Consider the following 19,872-nt stretch of genomic DNA (forward strand, 5'->3'; position numbering starts at 1 on the left):
TGGTATTTTGGGAGACTGCATTGAGTCTGTACATAGCTTTGAGAGTATAAACATTTTAACAATATTGATTCTTCCAATCCATAAACTCAGAACGTTTCCATTTTTTAGTCTAATTCATTCAACAATGTTCTATAATTTTCATTGTGGTATCTTTTACCTATTTGATTTCTCTCTGTTGATTTTGTATCTTGTAACTTGGCTGAATTCATTCATTAGTTCAAATAGTTCCTTGTGGCATTTTACAGTTTTCTATATAGAAGATCATGTCATCTGCGAGCAGTGACAGTTTGAATTCTTGTTTTTCAATTTGGATGGCTTTTATTTCTTTTTCTTGCTTGACTACTTGCAGAATGTTGAACAAAAGTGGTGAAAATGCTCATCCTTGTTTCCTTGTAGATCTCATACTTATCACTTTCTGCTTTTCTTCTTCAGGAGAGGAAAAGCTGTTAATTTATTATAATACAATTTAGTATGTAGATGCATCCCTTCTATACTTAATTCTTCATCTTTCTTAGCATGAAGGGATGTTGAGCTTTGTCAAACACCTTTTCTACATCTACTGAGACAATCATATGGTTTTGTCCTTCATTTTATTGATTTTGTATTTCACATATGAACCGTCTTTGCATCTCTGGAATGAATACTACTTGATCGCGATGAATAATCTTTTGTATGCGCTAACACATTCAGTTTGTTAATATTTCTTCAAAGGAAATAAAGTGAGTATGTGAAAAGGAAATCTACACTCCCTGCTCATGACAACACAATTCACAATAACTAAGACGTGGAAACAACATAAGTGTCCATCACCTGATAAATGCATAAAGAGAATATGGCCCATATACACAATAGAATACTAAGTGAAAATATGAAATCCTGTTATTTGCAACAACATGGATGGAACCAAATCCTTATGTTAAGTGAAATAGACTCTGCACAGAAACCAGTACTGCATGGTTTCACTCATGTGTAGAAAATAAAAAAGTGGGTCCCCTAGAAATTGAGAGAATGGTATTTACTAAAGGCTAGGTAAGGGGGTGGCAAAGGATAGGGAAAGACTGATGGATGAGTATTCAGATACAGGTAGATAGGAGTAAGAATTTCTGATGTACTATCACACAGTAGATAATAAAAATGCATTACATCCCAAAAGGCTGGGAGAAAGGATTTTGACAGTTTTTACCATGAAGAAATGAGGAGAGAGACACATATAACCCAATTGAAACAACACATGTTATGTGTACATGTGTTGATTTCAACAATCATTCGAAGATGCTCCATTATTGTATATGATTTTGGTTTTATATAACAGTTAAAACAATAAAATTATTTTACAATAGTAAATTGTAATTTACTATTTATTAATTTATTGTGAGTAATTCCGAACCACAACCATTTAACCCACATTTGTGCTCTTTTTATTAATTTGGTTACACAAAAACTATCAAGTACATCTCAGAATAATTCTATAGAGAGTACTTGTCTAATGGGCTTCTTTTATTTCTATAAATGTACCTAGAACAAATTGGAATATTCATTTGGGATTTTCTATATCATGCGTTAAAGCAACCTAGCAGCTCTCAAGACGGCAGCAGCTTGAAGTTCATCTACAGAAATGATAGATTACAGAATAGCAGCATTCTCATTACAGAGAGGTTCATTGCTAATATACACAGATTCCTAACTGATTTCAGAGGTGGATTGACTGAAAAATCAATACCTAAACTCTGGGGGATTTGCAACCAATTTGAGATTGAAGAGAGTGTCTGGGAACCTACCGAGAACCTTCCCTAAGTACACTTAAAAAGTGTAAGGATCACATTCTCAGTTTGGGGTTTTTTTTTTTTTTTTTTTTTTTTTTTGGTACCGGGGATCGAACTTGGGACCTTGCACTTGCGAGGAAGGAGGTGGAACCCCGGAGCTAAATCCCCAGCCCCCCATTCTCAGTTTTAACCTTCTCACTCTACCAGTAACTACTCTTTTCTACAGCATTTTACGCACAGCTATAGCTTCCACTCCCACCTTCATTCCAATGGTTTTAAACTGCTGTCATCAGCTGTGTTTGAGCACCAATCCTAAATTTTCCTTGCCGACTGTTGCCTTCCTCATGGATGCTTCGTACCATTTTAAATTCCAATAGGAATTTATTATCTTCATTCCAATACCCGTTCTTTCTCAATAATTTCTGGCATCAGTTAATGACATCTTCTTACTCCCACACTGTCCAAATTGGTTCAACAGATTCAGATCAACCTGGATTTCAGGGTGCTCTAAAAATGGCTCCCATGCTCTGAACCACCAATTTGGGGATTCTCTCCAAACTTCAAAGCCTCTGTCTTCACGTTACAGATCATCTCCTTCATCTATGATTCTAGATCTTCTCTCTAGGTCTAAATGGAAACTCTCAAACCTCAGGCTGCACTGACTGCTACGAAATATTGGTAGACTTCATACATCTCACATTCCCTCATGAAATTATATACAAAATGCTGAGTGTTAGTAAGTTCATTCTTAGTCCTTGGATTTCATTAGATTATCAGAATCATGACAAATTGTGATCCTATAAAAATCTATGATCTCAGAATACTTTTCTCCCTGTATCCTCTGCCTCTTCATGTTCTGTCAGGATGAAGTCCCTAGTCGACTGGCAGATGCCTCCTGCCGGCCTTGCCTATTCCCATACCTAGACCTGATTTGCATGACAATCTCTAGGCTCCCTCCTCTCCTGGTCCAGAAAGAAGAGGAATATATTCTCTGAGGCCTTGTTACAAGAAGGCCTAGTGGTTTGGCTCCCAAAGACTTTATCCAAAAAGGCAGCCAGCCTAACAGTTCCCACATTTCTTCAGTTGATTCCCCCACGAGCCAGTCTGTGTGAACCTCACACGCCCATTTGTAATTTCCCCACTACGTCCTGCCGCCTGGAAAGGACTTTCAGGGACAAAAATGTGGCTGAATTGCTTTACTAAGAACTCAGAGCCTCCTTCTTTTCTTTATCTTTTGAATTGTACTTTTTTCGTTTTACATTCCTCACCCCCTCCCTTTCATTAGTACTATTAGTAAGCTTTACTAATTTTTTAGATACAGACATTTTCATTTAATGACCTACCTGCTTAATGACTGGACTTAGGACCGAGGCACACTATTTGTATTTATGACCTGTTGCTGGGATTAATGACTTGTCTCTTTTTATACAGTTTGTACATCTTGTTTGTAAAGCCTCAATTTCTTTTTTATATTATCCCCTTGCTTTATATAGTAGTACTGTAATTTTTGCTGATTATACTGTACTATACAGTACTGTAGTTTTATGTTGTTATATATTATAGTACTTCACGTAAGGGTTATGCAAATAAATGCAAAATTATCAAATTGGAATTTCCTTTGATCATTTCTTTGTTCTGAGTGTTGTAATGTACATTCTATGTACAATTTCTCATTTAGTGACCAATTCATTTAATGACCTTGTCGGAGGAATGGAACTCAGTAGTTAAAACGAGGAATTTTTGTATTTAGTTGACTCTATGCTATTATTGTTGAATACTGTTTACGGTGGCATAGTTGCTGCGTTTAGTAGATATTTATCATATGTCAATATTTGGTTTATGTTTGTGTCCATATTATTATTATTACAGACCTCTTTATTATTAAGAGTAGTATAGCTGCTTTTATTTATTCTTATGGTATGTCAATATCCAGTTTGTCTTTGACTCTATTATTGTTGCTGATTTCTTTGCTGCTGTCAGTAGTGGCACAGTTGTTGCTATTGATTGGATTTTACTGTTTGCCATTATCTTGTTTGTCTTTATGTCATCACCATTACTGCAACTCATTTCCAGACAACTGGGTGCTGGGACTATTACATTGCACCCTTTCCTCCTGAGATCATAGGTGGGGGGTTTTAAAGGCAGCTGGATCTAGGGTGTGCAAATATGGATTAAGGGTGTGATGCTGAGATTAGGAGCATAGACAATGGAAGCCCCACCCTGGGTGTAGGTAGCATCAGTCACTAAGCTCACAGCCTGGATGGAGTACAAAGGGACAGAAAGAAAGCTTCTGATTTGCTGCTGCTTGCTGCTTCACTGGCTCTTGCCCCTTTTCTGTGAACTGTCTCTCCTCTGTGATGTCACCCTGCCTTGGAACAAGCTGTGAACTGCAATGTCTACCAAATGCGAGCTACATAAACTTTTCCTTCCATAACTTATGGGTGTCAGGTATTTTGCTCATTACTCAGTAATGAGTAAAGTAACTAAAATACCTGTCCAAATTAACAGAGGTGCTTTGATCTTAGGACAGTGACCAAGACCTGTGTTTAGCTATGTCCAGAGCACATCATGGAAAGAAGACACCAAAAAGATCTCCATACTAGCAACAAAGTCTTTCCATTTTTCACTTTTTTAGATTGACTAAAGACTAGTCAATCTTTAACTTTCAATATGCACACACGCACACACACACACACACACACACACACACACACATACACACAAACACACATCCCAATAGTAACATGAGAAGACAAGGAAACAAAATGCCTCTAAAAACTCATAAATCCCCCAAAGCTTATCCATGGGGTATCAAGACAAAAAAATCAATAAGGTGCCTACCAAGCTCCAAAATGATATAACTAAACTGATAATGGACTTAAAAAACAAAGTGATCAGTGAGCTTACAGAAGACACTAACACAAAGATAGCTGAGATAAATGGAATGATATGAAACAAGAATGACAAGCAAATGATTAGCAAATAATCAGAATCCGTAAAAACATACCAAAGAGAAATCCAGGAGACAAAGAATTCTACTGGAAATATAGGCAGCAGAAGTGACCGGTGTGAGAAAAGAGTTGCAGAACTACAAGGGAGAGCTGGTGTAGGTGACCATATGCTCAGAGATACCTTAATAGTCTCATGTTCTACCAACTGAGCTAGCTGGGCACTTGCCTGCTCAGAGACACCTTAAAATCAACAAGAGAACATCAAAAATGGACCCAACAGCTGGCGGATGATGCAAAGAAGACTAATATAATATTACCTAGAATTAGTGAAAAATCAGAAGACATCATGAATGACATAAAAAGCATGCTTACACAAATCATAGTAGAAACTTTCCAAATACGTGGAAAGGGTTTAACATACAGATAAGTGAGACATATAATATCCCAAACAGCCACAATCAGAACAGAACCAGCCCACAACACATCACAGTCAAAAGTCCAGAAGTCCAACACAAGAACAAAAATCTTAAAAGATATTAAAGAAAAGCAACAAATTATTTATAAAGATAACCTCATTAGAATTATAGTTCTTAACATAAACCTTAAAGACCAGGAGAACTTGGAATGAAGTTTTTCAAGCATAAAAATAAAAACAACTTTCAACCCAGACTAATGCATCCTGCAAATATTTCCTTCAAAAACTGATGGAGAAATAAGGTCATTCCATGCCAAAGAGCATTTTAAGATATTCATGACCATTAAATCAGGACTTAAAAAAAGTCATCAGGATATCCTAGAAAAAGAAATTGAAGTCATAGTGCTCCAAAATCTAATCAAATGAGCACACCAAGCATTGCGAACAGTTAATCAGAAGGGGAAAAGAGAACCAGCAACAAAAAAAAAATAATGCAATGACAGGAAGATGTCAATACCTTTCAGTAATTGCAGGAGACTGCAATATTGATTATGTCCAAAGTAGGCTATAAGCAATGCAGGCTAAAAAGAGTTAACCCCATAAATGGCTTACTTATACAAGTGAGTTTGGCCAAAGCCTACATGTTGAGGTCAGAGTAACTCTCACCCAAATTCCATTTCACAATTAAAACTTTCCCAACTAGAAAAACAATGTTCTAATTACAACCATATATTTTGTATATTATTCCCACTCTGAGAATGCTTTGTCTTTTTTTAACCAGCCTCTTCTCCATTAATTTCCATAGAAATCAAACAACTGTGAATCTTCTCCATAGTCCTGCCCTTGCACATAGCTTGCCTTTACCCCAAATGATTACCAATAAAAATCAGTGGTTTAGATGGCCCAGAGAATTTGCTAAAGCAGAATCTCTTAGTTTCATTTCTCAGGCTTGAGTTGTACACTAAGCAGGAGACTGGGTCCTACTGCAGAGATTTCCAGTATGTTTCAGAAGTCTCCAATAAGTATAGTCTCAATGTGAAAGGTCTCAATTCCCCAATCAAAAGACACAGATTGACAGACTAGATCAAGAAACAAAATCCAACGACAAACTGCATGAGAGAAACACATTTAATCTAAAATTAAGTTCATAGGCTAAAAGTCACAGGAGGGAGGAAAAACAATATCCCATGCAACAAGAACCCCCCATAAAGCAGGAGCAGTGATCCTAATTTCAGAAAAATTTGACTCCAAGTTAGGATTGATCAGAAGAAGCAAAGAAGTCACTACATTTTGGTTAAGAGAACAATTCAACAGAAGAGTTAGTAATTATAAATACACATATACCAAACACTGGTGTACCTAACTTCATAAAACAAGCATACTGGGCATAAAAGATAAGATAAACATCAACACAGTTTTAGCAAGGGACCTCAATACCCCACTGTCACAAATACATTAAGTAAACAAAAAAAAATTACAGTTAAACCAAGCCTTTGAACAAATGGACTTAATAGATATCTACGGTGTTCCACACAACAACAGTATACACATTTTTCTCAGCAGCACATGGAACTTTCTTCATAGAGAATAATATACCAGCCCATAAAGCATGCTTAAGCAAATACAGAAGAATCAAAATTATCAAAATTAGATCATAGTGCAGTGAAACTAGAAATCAATGGCTAAAGAAACCACAGAAATTATGCAGACACATGAAAGTTAAACAAAACATTCTTGAATAATCAAAGAGTCAAAGAAGAAATCAAGGAAGAAATTAGACAACTCCTAGAATCAAACAATGTGCCAGTAAAACAGATTAGAATCTATGGGACAAAATGAAAGCAGTCCTAAGAGGGAAGTTTATAACTATGAATGCCAACACCAGAGAAACAGAGTGCGCACAAATAAATAACCTAGTGATCCACCTCAAGGTCCTAAAAAACAAGAACAATCCAAATCCAAGCTAGTACAAGAAAGAAATGACAAAGATTAGAACAGAAAGCAGTGAACTTAAAAAATGCAAAGAATTAATGAATTAAAGAGCTGATTCTTTGAAAAAGTAAACAAAATATACATATCCTTGGCCAAACTTAACCAAAAAAAAGGGAAAGACCTATATTGATACAATTAGAAATAAAAGGGGTGAAATCACAATGGACACTGCTGAAATCCAGAAATTTATTAGTAAATACTTCAATAACCTGTGGTCTGATAAATTGGAGAATTCAGGAAAAAAAATAGATTCTTACATACATATGAATTATTAAAACTTAACCAAGAAGATATAAAAAGACTTAATAAAACAATAACAGGCAATGAAATTAAAGCAGTAATAAAAAACTTTCCAACTAATAAAACCCCAAAACCCAGTGGATTCACCACTGAATTGTACAAGAACTTCAGGGAAATTCTATATAACTCCCCAGACTATTTAATGAAATTGAAAGAAGAGGCGTACTGCCCACTCATTCTTAGAGGCTAGCACTATCTTAATTCCAAAACCAGACAAAGACTCAAATTAAAAAAGAAACCATAATTCAGTCTCTTTAATGAACACTGATTAAAATATCCTCACAAGATATTGGCCAACACAATGCAACAAATCTTTAAAAACATCATACATAATGACCAAGTAGGCTTCATCCCAGGAATGTAAGAATACATTCAATAAAGATATGTAAGAATCAATCAATAAAGATAGTATCTTACATAAATAGAGCAAGAACAAAAGTCATATAATCATCTCAACAGATGCAGGAAAAAGCCTTTGAAAAATCCAACATCCATTCATAGTAAAAAAAAAAAAAAAAAAAAAATCTGAAGAAAATAGATATGTATAGAAGAAGGACCTTATTTCAGTCTGTTAAAAGCTGTTTATGACAAACCTATAGTCATCATATTAAACAGGAAAAGAAAAACAAATCTTTTCCTCTAAAATCAGGAACAAGACAAGGATGTCCACTATCACCACTTTCAGTTATTTTCTCATTGCTGGGACAAAATACTCAGCACTCACAAGGTAAGGGAAGAAAGGTTTATTTTAGCCAACAGTGTGTACAGATTTCAGATCACAGTTGGCTGGTTCCAAGGCAGGGCAGCATGCAGCATGGCAGAGGAGCATGACGAAGGAGAAACAGTCCATGGCAGGTCAGGCAGGAGGCAGCAAACCTGCCTTCTTTTTGTCCCTTTATAGTCCATGTAGGCTACAAGCCTATTGATTGATGTCACTCACACACAGAGTGGGGTTTCTCTCTTTGGTGATTCATTCAACCATAGCTACAACTATGTTAATCCAATTATGGGATTTATCCAGATATCACACACCCTTAATCCATATTCACACACCCTAGATCCAGCCACCTCTAAAAAGCCCCACCTATGAGATCATGAGGCATTAAGGAGACATCTGGACACAAGCCATAACACCACTCTTGTTTAATATAGTACTAGACAGAGCAACTAGGCAAGAGAAAGAAATAAAAGGGATACGATAGAAAAAGAAGAAATCCAACTATCCTTTCTCAGGGATGGCATAAAAGGAGGACTCAAAAAATTGCACCAAAAGACTCCTAGAACTAATAGACTAAGCAAGGTAGTAGAATACAAAATCAACACACAAAACTCAACAGCATTCCTGGACACCAATAATGAATCCACCAAGAAAGAAATTAGGAAAACATTACGATTCACAAAAGCTTCAAGAAAAGTTGAATTCTTAAGAATTAACCTAACCGAAAAAGTGAAAGGTCTCCATAATGACAACAATAGCATTGCAGTCTAAAAAAGGAGAACACAGCGGTCATCAGAAAAATGGAAACTATCCCCTGTTGGGGACAGCCAATGTTGTCAAATGGCAATACTTCCAAAATTGATACATAGACTTAATGCAATCCCAATTGAAATACCAACAGCAAACCTCACAGAGCTAGAGAAAGCAATCCCAAAATTTATATGGAATCCAAAGAGACCCAAAATAGCGAAAGTAATCTGCATAACAAGAGTAAAGCAGGAGGCATAAGAATAACAGATTGCAAGTTATAGTACAGTAACACAGTGATAAAACACCACAGCACTGACACAAAAACATCTGTGTGGATCCACGGAACACACCAGACCTATAGTAGCAAAGCAATGGTGTGTGTGCCACCGTGGGCACACAGAGCCCTCCCTGTTGGCACACAAGCCAAGCTGTAGCACACGTAGGCTCAGTGCTGCCACTTGGCCCTAGATAGCTGGGTATGGGTTGCAGTTTGGGCACTTTCTCTCTAAAAGGTTTGCCATCACTGGACTAGAGGATGTAGAAACTACTCCAGGCACATTCAGCAATCTGATATTTTACAAAGGAGCCACAAACATATGCTGGATGAAAGACGGCCTCTTTATGAATGGTGCTGGGAAAACTGGCTGTTCACATGGGGAAGATTGAATCTGGATGCGTATTTCTCACCATCCACTAAGCTAACATGGGAGTGAATCAAAGATTGAAATATTAAAACAAAAACACTCTGATAGGAGACAAAACTGGTAAAATTCTTAAGGACAAAGACATAGGAAAGAACTTTCTTAACAGAACCCCGATTGTACAAGAAATAATGACAAAAATGAAGAAACGGGATCCTACCAAATCGAAAAGCTCCTGCACCGCAAAGGAAACAACCGGCAGGGAAAGGGAATCAGAACAGAATGCAAACGCTGAAATTAGTCGTTTGTTTTGTGATCGTTAAGCATCTTTTGTATCATTTTTACTCACAGTCATCTATTATTTTAATGATAATAAATTTAATATAAAATAAATATAGATAAATTTAATATACTGAAGACAGTGCTAAGAGGGAGGTGTTTGCATAGCTCTTGGGGAATGAAATTGCTTTCCCACAAGGACTTAGGAATGTTGGAGAGAATGGCATTTAGTCTCACCTGTCACAGCCACAGACACCCAAGCGGGAGGAGGTACCTGCGAATGAGCCTCAGGGTCTGCTGAGCTGAGAGAAAACGTAGTGTCCCTGAACGCAGCCCACACATTTCTCCCCACAGCCCAGACTGCCTTGCAACCAAAATCTTGTAACCCATCACTGTTAAATTTACAAAGCCACTTGTGGTTCTAGTTGTACATTTTTCATTGTGATCTTTTTTCTCTCATTGTTTTGTAATTTTAACACCGTTTGAAATAACCAAGTAAAACATCACCAAATTCATCTTTTTGAGATTTTCCAACCATCCAAGATGGTTCTTTATTTGCTTGGTTATTTACCTGACAACACTCTTGGGAAACATGCTCATAACAGGGGTCATCAGAGTTAGCCCTGCTTGCCACACTCCAATGTACTATTTCCTCAGCAATTCCATTTTCTTGGACATCTGCTCCATGCCCACCCCCTACTCTGCACTAGGCTTTTCCATATACGTAAGGCCAATATCTGCTTGACCTTCTTTCATCTCCAGGGTTAAATATTTACAAATAAACCTAAGGAATTTACATGTACTACCAGTGAGGATACTAGGTTTTAGTTAACCACTTGCTCCATTATTATCCATTCATATAACTTAAAAACCCTTGTTTACGACTCTCAATTTTATGTTCCCAATGTATAATCTCTGCTCAGCTTAAGACATGAATCAGTGATTTCATCTCCTCTTAGACATCTAATAGACATCCTATACTTGTTGTTTCAAATGAAAATACTCTTCCTCTTGCCCTTTGTCTGATCCCCTATTCATCTTCTATCAATTTCCAAACCACATTTAGCACGCAGTATGTAACTAAATTCTGTATTTCTAAAAAGTATCTCATCTACTCCACTACCAGCCTCGGCTTATCCTCTACCAGTTCTTACTCAGATCTCTAAATCTTTTCCCACTGGTTTTCCTGATTCTACTCTAATGTCATTCTGATTTATGTTCTATGTGATAGCCAAAATGATGTTGAATGGGGAAAATCTGAAAGCAGTTTTTCTAACCTGGAACTAGTAAGATGCCTACACTCATTACTCTTATGCAGTATAGTACGGGAATTAAACAAGAGAAAAAATAAAACACAGAGAAGAAATCAAATTATCCCTATTTATAAATGATATATTTCTATGTAAAGGAAAACCTAAAAGTTCCATCAAAAGACTACTGGAATTGATAAACAAATTCAGTAAGGTTGTAGGATACAAAATCTACATACAAAAGTCAGTGGAAATTTCATACATCGATAAGGAACTTGCTGGGAAAGAATCATAACAACAATCTTGCAACACCTACGAAAAGAAAAGGTATCTAGGAAAGTATTTAAGCAAGAAATGAAAAATCTATACAATTAAAATTATAAAGCACCAATGAAAAAACTGAAAAGAACAAAAAATGAAAAGACCTTCCACTATCATGAATTAGAAGAATTACATTACTAAAATGACCATTGTACTCAAGTAATTTACAAATTCAATGTAATCCTCATCACAATTCCAATGACTCCACTGAACTAGAAGACAAATCTCCTAAAATTCATACAAAAGCACACACACACAAAAAAATCTAAATAGACAAGAAAACACTGAGCCAAAAGAACAAAGTTGGGGTGTGACAATATGCAATTTTAAGACATGTGACAGAGCTACAGTAGCCAAAACAACATGGCACCAGCATAAAACAGGCATCAAGAACAATAAAATAGAATAGCGATCCCAGAAATACATCCATGCATACAGACAACTGACTTTAGACAAAGGTTGCAAGAACATGTATTACGAAAAGGTCTGTCTCTTCAATAAATTATCCTGGGAAAACTGGATATTCATAAGATCCAAATTGGACTCTTATCTCTCATCCTCTATAGAGATTGACATTTCAGTGAAAAGAATCACTCCACAAAAATGTCCAAGTTAAAAGAGTCTTTTAAGATTTTTTTTTTTTTTTTTTTTTGTGGTACCAGGAATCAAACTCAGGTCCTTGTGCTTGCAAGGCAGGTGGTGGAACCACTGAGCTGAATCCCGGCCCTAATGGAGTCTTTTTAATAGCTGGCAACCACAGATGAGCTCAAGCTCTCATCGTCCTTGGTAACCATTAAGCAGGGAATCCGAGTTTTTAAAAGGAAAACCCATACAACAGAATGTCATGGTCTCATCTTTGAGCAAGCACAGGGGTACAGAAGCAGGTTGTAAATTGGATTAAAATCCAGTTTTTTGGATCCAACAGGAAATTCCTATCCTTACGGTTAGGGCGGGCCGCAGTAGAACATTTCCTGTCCTTTGTTCTTAACCACAAGACAAGGTGTGCCCTGTCCTTTGATCTCAACTATAGGTAAGCTATGTGCTGGCTAACTTACCACTCTGAACAAGCAGTCGGAGGAGTAAAGCTCTGGTGCAGACCATTGGGGGTGGGGTGTCTGGTTAACTCGATTACTTCACTATAAAGTCAGCTCTACATGGACCAAAAACCTAAATGTAAGACCTGAAACTATGAAACTACTAGAGGAAGGCATCGGGAAAACATTGTGAGACATTTTGTAGGCCATACTGTTTTTAGATAAGCCTCCAAAAGCACAGGCAACAACAAATGCAAAAATTGTAAACTGAGATTATATCTAACTGAGAAGCTTCCACCCAACAAAGTGGGGGGGGGCTACAGAATGAGAGAAAATATTTGAAAAGTATTCATATGATATAGAATTAATATACAGGGTATACAGGAACTCATGAGAATTAACAACAAAAAATGCAAGTTTTTAAAGGAAAAAATATCTGAATAGCTAGTTCTTAAAAGAAGAAATAGAAATGTCCAAGAGAGTCATGAAGAAATATTTAATAGTATTAGCTGTCAGGGAAAGACAAAATAAAAACTGCAAAGCGAGACTCATTACAGGTACAATTGATATTATCAAAAAGTTAAAAATCATAAGTTTTTATGAGGATGTGGAGAAACTACACTGTTGGCAGGAACACAATTCAGTACACTGTTGTTGGGAACATTAATTATACAGTGTTGGTGGGAATGTAAATTAAGATAGCCATTTTGAAGAACTTTATAGAGGTTCTTCCAAAAAGTAAAAATAGATCCACCATGTGACTGAGCTGTCCCACTCCTAGGTATGCGTCCAAAGAAAGCTAAATCAGTACATCAAAATACACGAGCCAAACTCACACGTTTATTGCAGCACTACCCACAGTGGTCATGAGGCAGAACCAAGCAATATGTCCGTCACTGGGTGAACGGGTAAATACAATGCGGTGAAATGACAAGGAAATACTACGTAGCCACCAAAAAATTTAGATTCTGTCACTTGCAGTAAAATGGATGTAGCTGGGGAATTTTGAGTTCAATAAAATAATCCAAACCCAGAAAGATAAACACTTCACGTTCTTTCTCATATATGGAAGCTGTTAAGAAAAAAAAATTGGAATGTAGAATATTGATTCTTAGAAGTTGGCGAGGGGAGGGAGATTGAATAACAGGTTCCAAAGTAGTCATATGGAAGTGATACAACCTGGTGTGCCACAACTGAGTAGAGGGAGTATAGTTCACGAATAATGTATATTTACAAAGGACTGAAAAGGGAGAGCTTGAAGTCTCCAAACATAATAAAGAAATGATAAGGGAACAGCAACACTACTTGCCCTGGTTTGATCAGTATGTGGTGTATACGTGTGCGAAATGGCACACTACACCCCAACAAAATGCATAATCATTACAGGTGAAACAAAGATTTTTAAATTGCAGTAAATGAAATTTTAAAAGAAAACATCAACCAGATATTGAAAAATGGCATTGCATTAAACTAAGAAGTTTCTACACAGTCAAGAAAACAACAGTGATTTTCACCTCCCAGGAAGACACCTTCTGTAACTTCCTATTTCTTTAAAATAAAATAAAACACATATTTCTGGAATTCTTCTAGCTGTGCACCATCATGAGTGCCTATAGGCAAAAATATCTTTCAAAAACTGAAGATACAGGAAAATAATCATATTCAGATAATAGATGAGAGAGTATGTAGGATCATAATTACTAGGAAAAGAACAAATAAAATAGACCCTATCATTCCAAGGCTTTCTACCAGGAAGCAATTTCCCAACTGACTGGCAGGAGGGAGGAGTCCAAACTAATCCTGTGACTCGTCCAGACGACGCAGAAGCACAAAGCAAGCCAACAGAACTGAATGCGGTGGGACGGATATTCAAGAGGAGAAAGTCATGCAAAGAGCGAGCTCCAGGAATTTATACAAGGATCTCCTGAGTCTTTGACTAAATATCAACGTATGCACGTACAGCGTGAAGTCCCCTGAAAGCTAGGAAGAAAGCTAGGAAGGGTAATTTCCGGAGAATAAGAGTTACCAGAGAGAACTATACGCCAAATAATTCCCAGAGTCAGAAAACATCCCAGTTCGTCTGGAGACATTACTGAATACACGGGCAGTCAGTGAGGCCCAAGAGCAGCCATATCGTGGAAAGGAGCCAAATTAGCCCGAAAGACCGTTCTTAACGATAGGCCTCGAAAGAACTTAACAATAAGATTCGAAGGGATAAAATGGACCTGCAACTAACTATAATGATGAACAAGAAAGAGAAATAAATCCTCCTAAGGAAATACAATAAAATAGAGAATTCAAGAACATACAATTCCACAGTTTCTAGCATTTAATTAAAAATTTCTACATATAAAAAAGGAGGCAGGGCCGGGGATTTAGCTTAATGGCACCGCGCCAGCCTCACAAGCTCAAGGTCCTGAGTTCAACCCCAGGTACCCACAAAAATCAAAAACAAAACAAAAAAGGAGGCAGGTAGCATTGTGAGAAATCTGTCATAAAGAGAAATTAAAATTCATTTTTAAAGGCTGGGGACACAGCTCAACGGTAGAGCCCTTGCCTACCATTTGTAAGGCCCTGGCTTCAATCTACAGTACAGAAAAAAGAAAGCGGAGAAGGAAAATTCAATTTTAGAACACAACAGCTTAAATAAACACGTTCAAAATTGATAAAGATGATATCTAAAGCAAATAACATATTAAAATATTTGTTAGAAAAATGTCCCATATGTTTAATAATGTAAAAGAAAACAAACATAATGATGAGGACAGTGGAAGACATGAAAAAGATCCTCAATTAAACTTGTTCTAGCCGGGTATGGTAGTGCACGCCTGTAATCCCAGCACTCAGGAGGCTGAGGCAGGAGGATCGCTGTGAGTTCAAGACAAGCCTGGGGTACATAGTGAGTTCCAGGTCAGTCTCAACTACATAGTGAGACCATGCCTTAAGAAAACAAAAAACACACACACAAAAAAAAAACAGAAAAGAAAAAAAGAGAAAAGAAAAAAACTTGCTCTAAAGATAAAAAATACCATAATTGAAATACAAACTTCATTGTATGAAAGTACCAGCAAATTAAAAACTACAGAAGAAAAGTTCAGCAAAGTTATAGGAACTCTTTAAATTGAAGCATAGAGAGACTTGAGGCAGGAGAACCACAGCTCTCTTCATCTGTGAGGCAATATCAAGTGACATAATATACAATAATGAAAAGGACGGAAGAGGAAAGAGACAAGAGGAACAGAAGAAAATATTCAAAAAATAATGGTCAACTAGGAAGCTCAGTGTTTATTCAAGTAGGATATAACAAAAACATTTAAAACCTTCTGCAAAACACAAGTATTAAAAATAATCAAGGAAGCTGGGCGTGGTGGCACATGCCTGTAATCTCAGCACTTGGGAGGCTGAGGCAGGAGGATCTCTGTGAGTTTGAGACCAGCCTAGGCTACATAGTGAGTTCCAGGTCAGTCTCAACTACAGAGACCCTGTCCCAAAACACACACACACACACACACACACACACACACACACACATAAATCAAGGAAAAGAATCTTTGCAGAGAAACAGGACTAAGAATTTTCACCATTTTCAAAAACTGTGCTCCTAGCACATAGTGGAATATTGTCTTTCAGGCTCCAGGGGAAAATTGTCAGCCTAAAAATCTACATTCGGTGCAAATATTTTTCAAGAATAAAGGTGAACACATTTTCACTGAAATTATTACTTAAATGGTTCCCTTAGATTATAAGCTCTTAAAAGATAGATCCCCTACATAACAGATCTTTAAAACATGTTCCTGATTGAGCCAAACTGCAATTATTTGATATTTCTTTACCAGTTGCTTTCTCGCCTCTCATGCTAGCTACATTTTTAAAATCTAAGGGCCTACTCTTATGTTTCTGTTATATTTATATAGCAGATAAATGAATATATTTGATGCACTCTATTATATATGTATTTATTATACACTATCTAGCTGGCTGCTTGGACAGTTTAACCCCTTCTAACTGTTCTTTGAAAACAAAAGCTTTTCCTTGCTATAAAACGAGTTCAAGATAAAAACTGAATATTCATGTGAACAGCCCTCTTATTCAGCTCAAATGACAAATTTCACCTAATTTTATGTGTCAAACTAGTTGACAAATATCTATCTCTGCCTGACAACATAATATATGGTATGCTTCTTGTCTGGGAACAAAATTTTAGACTTTCTTAAGCATTGGTTGTGTTCTGTAGACTTTATAATAGTGTAGGCTTCACCTATCAGTCCGTCACTCTGACCATCAGTAACCAAATATTGTTATTTACCTCCTAGATTTTCTGCCCTACCAATCTCTTTCTCAAGGTGTCATTTCCTAGTTATTGCCTTAATAAACAATCAAAAATAAGTAGCATCTCACATTAGGCCTTTGCAGGAACTGTGGAAGTATTTGCTTTTCCTGATTAATAAGGGCTTATTAGAAGCCCGTTTAATGCACATATGTAACTTGAATACCTTTATTAAAAGCCTTCTATGACACAGCAACGTATTGTCGTGTAAATAAATGACTCATAATTAAAACAAACGTGAACAGAAGAAACAGCAACGCAAGAAGGGAGATTCATTAGCAGCCTGAACAACAAAGAACAGTAAAGAAAGTCCTTCAAGTACAAGGACAAAATGGTTAAAAATTTGAATTTATACGTGAAATGAAAAATGTCAGAAACTGCATGTATGCGATATAGAAGGAATTTTCTTTCCCGCTGTTTGGTTTCTTTGTTAGATGATTTACTTTTTAAAGTAAATTGAATAGCAATTTATTTCATAGTTTGTAATCTATGTGAAAGTCGGCTCTGTGATGCCAAGAGTACAAAGGATGGGATGGGGCTATGAAAGAGCCTGTTGCAAAGTCCATACGTTATTTGTAAAATAGTGAAATAATATCTTAAAGCAGAGTGTGATCAATGGAAGATGTTTAACTTAAACCTTAAAGCGATCACTTAAAACACTATTAAGGGGATGGGGGCCTAGTTCAGCGGCACTGTGACTGCCTTGCAAGTGCAAGGTCCTGAGTTTGATCACCTGTACCAGAAAAACAAAAAAACAAAAACAAAAACCAAAAAACAAAACCACAGTTAAGCTGGGTGTGGTGGGCCACACCTGTAATCCCAGCACTCTGGGAGACTGAAGCAGGATGGCCACAAGTTCAAGCCCAGCCCGGGCAATTTATCAACCCAGTGAGACCCCGTCTCAAACTGAAAAATAAAAGAGCTTAGCTCAGGGTGAAGGCCCTGGGTTCAGTCTCCAGGACCCCCTCCCAAATTTAAGACATTTTTTAATTGTAGCTAATAAAGTCATAATGGAGATAAAAATGAAATCAAATCTTGCGGTGTTTGGTAAATGTATGTTCAACATTATTAGAAACTGCCAAACTGTTTTCTAGAGTAGCTGCACTATTTTAAGGTTTCCTGGCAGGATGGACGTTCCGGTGGTTCTGCGTTCTTGCTATTGTCAATCTTTCTATGTTAAGCATTCGAATGAGTATATGTGGTAATTAATGATTTTAGTCTACAGTTGTCTAGACACTCAACCTACAGGCCATCTATTTATGTGTTTTCTGGCTACTTATGGTTGCACAAAGGTCATATGTCTTCCTCTCTTAAGAATCTGTTTAAATTTGTGTACATTTTTGTTTCTTGTCTATTATTGATCTGTAAGGATTATTTGTATAGTCTGTACACATCTTTGTCAGGTCTATGTATTGTGAATATTTCATCCCAGCTGTAGTTTGCCGTTTCATATGATTAAGCATCTTGGGAAGGGAAGGCATTTTAAAAGGTTTCAATTTTGATGAAGTCTATTTCATTAATTTTTCTGCTTTTCATGTCTTAACTAGGATATTTCTGCCCAACTCTGAATGGTAAAGATTATTTGTGCATTCCTTTAGAAGCTTTATAACTTTTCCACATGCAGGTCTTTGGTTAAATTTACATTAAATTTTGAATATGGTGCACAGGTTTGAGAGGTTTTTTGTTTTTCTCCACATGATGTATTTCTCTCCAGGATTATTTGCAAAAGGCCATACCTTTCCAATCAAACTACATTAGCACCTCTGTGTTGAGAAAAATAAGACCAGGTACAAAAGAATGCATAGTATCATACTGTATAATTCCATTTAAATGAAATTCTGGGGCAGGCAAAGACAATCTATAGTGATGGAAATAAGAAAATAGTTTCCTAGGACTGTCAATAAGGTTGCCTAGAAAGAGGAAGAAAGGAGTTTTTTGAGCCAGAGAATTGTTTTTTCTTTATCCTCATTATGCCAATTAACCATTTTCAACATTATTAAAACTTACTGAATTGTACATTTCAAACGTGTTTTCTTTTCAGAAACAAATATAATACAAATATGAAAATAAAATATATAAGTATATGTACATATATATCACTATGGGCTCCAAATTTTTGTGTAATTCCTTCTGATTCTGAAGTTCATTTGCCTAAAGCCAGAGAAACACGCAGCTATGGTGAGTTTTACTTGGAATTTATTTCACATTTCTGTTTTTAGGGCCAGAATAATCATACGGAGGTAAAGTCACATTTGTAAGGTTCCAAAGCCTATTAACCTGGAGCTCTAAGGAGTGTGCTTCTCATGACTGAGCTCCCAGATTTTGTTTCAATGACTAAATAAGAAAATAATAGTCTTATGTGTGCAGAAACACATAAAGTTTTTTAAATTACTTTAAAAATATTTCCACTACTATAATATTAAAATATCTGTTGCTTTTTAATGCGCCAAACACATTAAAGCAACTCCATAAGATCATCTCACTTAATCCTCAATAGGAAGCTGGGGTTTATTATGAGTTCTTCATCAAGGCATTTGATTGTCTCCAGGATTAGCAATATGGGCTCCATCCTGCAGATGAAACTCAAAAAATTTTATACCGTTGCTTATCCCACAAGGTCAACTTAGTGAAAGCTGGCACTGTCATAACTGGGACATGTCCTGCTCTGGAGAACTTTGTCTGAGTGCAGCTTTATCCTTCTCTCTGCGAGGAAGAGAGATTCTTCCACGTAGGCGGCTGTGACAACCCGCGTTTCCCCTAGGCAGAGCTCCAGCCTCTCTCCTCTCCGTGCACATTCCAATTTATGGTGAGTAGCCCGGCATGGTGGCACATGCCTGTACTCCCAGCACTTTGGGATGCTGAGGCAGGAGGATGGCAAGTTCCAGTCCAGCCTGTCCAATTCTCTCTCCAGTACCCCCCACACCAATAGCGACAGAAATAGGAGTTATTGCCTGGAGCTGCGAATGGGAGGAGACTGGCTAGGAAGAAGAAACTTCTAGTGCAATGAAAATGATTACTGAATGATATCTAATGTATTAAATATATTTCACTATAATAACGTAGCCCCAATAAAGTTGCTTTTAAAAGCACGCTCCTTACCATAGGACATAGCACTATCCACAATCTGGTTC

This window comes from Fukomys damarensis, unplaced genomic scaffold (assembly GCF_012274545.1).
Source record: "Fukomys damarensis isolate Sample0158 unplaced genomic scaffold, DMR_v1.0_HiC HiC_scaffold_33, whole genome shotgun sequence".
NCBI lineage: Eukaryota > Metazoa > Chordata > Mammalia > Rodentia > Bathyergidae > Fukomys > Fukomys damarensis.